Genomic DNA, 635 nt, shown 5'->3' on the forward strand with positions numbered 1-635 from the left:
TTCAATTAACTGCATAATAGCACACCTCTGTATTTTCACTATCAATTGAACATTTTAATCTGAAGCAATTTAATAATCATGGATTAATCATTTCTCGAATTCATTTCGAGGAGAAAAGAAATTAGAGACGTTAGGTCTCGCAATAACCGGGCGTTATAACAAACTTTACAGTGGCCTTACGACCCCTAACATCTTCGCGTAGAGACAGCTAAATCGTCCCCCTTTCGTCGCCATATGTGGAAAGTTCTGCTGCGTTCCACGGCTCGGGTGTAATACGACCACTTAACCCGCAAGCTGTCCGACCCCTTGGCTGAGCACCATAAGGCCATGGGGACGCCGTGACACGTTTAGTTGTCATACGCCATGCTGGCGACCGATTTTAGTCGAAATTACTTTAGAAATTTAAGAATTAATAACAATAAACTTCTAATTTTGTTATTTCATTTTTCTTACGTGAAATCATACCAAAATGAACCATGTAATAAATAATACATATTATAAATAAAATTATGAATAAAATATATTCACAATTATAATTGAACTTTTTTATTGAACAAAACGATTTTTTTATAAAAAATACTGTATAATATTTGGTGAAATCTTTTGACTAAAACCCTGGCACAAAGTGGTTAGCG

The 635-nt window shown here is 35.3% G+C and overlaps 1 protein-coding gene across 4 annotated transcripts in view; it reads right to left on the reverse strand.

Moving 5' to 3' along the window:
- Positions 1 to 635, reverse strand: part of LOC108632528 (lachesin) — a 268,437-nt gene that overhangs the window by 120,041 nt on the left and 147,761 nt on the right. The gene's annotated exons all lie outside the window — the stretch shown is intronic.

Source organism: Ceratina calcarata, unplaced genomic scaffold, assembly GCF_001652005.2.
Source record: "Ceratina calcarata isolate Rehan_Ccalc_2016 unplaced genomic scaffold, ASM165200v1 scaffold16.2, whole genome shotgun sequence".
In the NCBI taxonomy this organism is placed as follows: domain Eukaryota; kingdom Metazoa; phylum Arthropoda; class Insecta; order Hymenoptera; family Apidae; genus Ceratina; species Ceratina calcarata.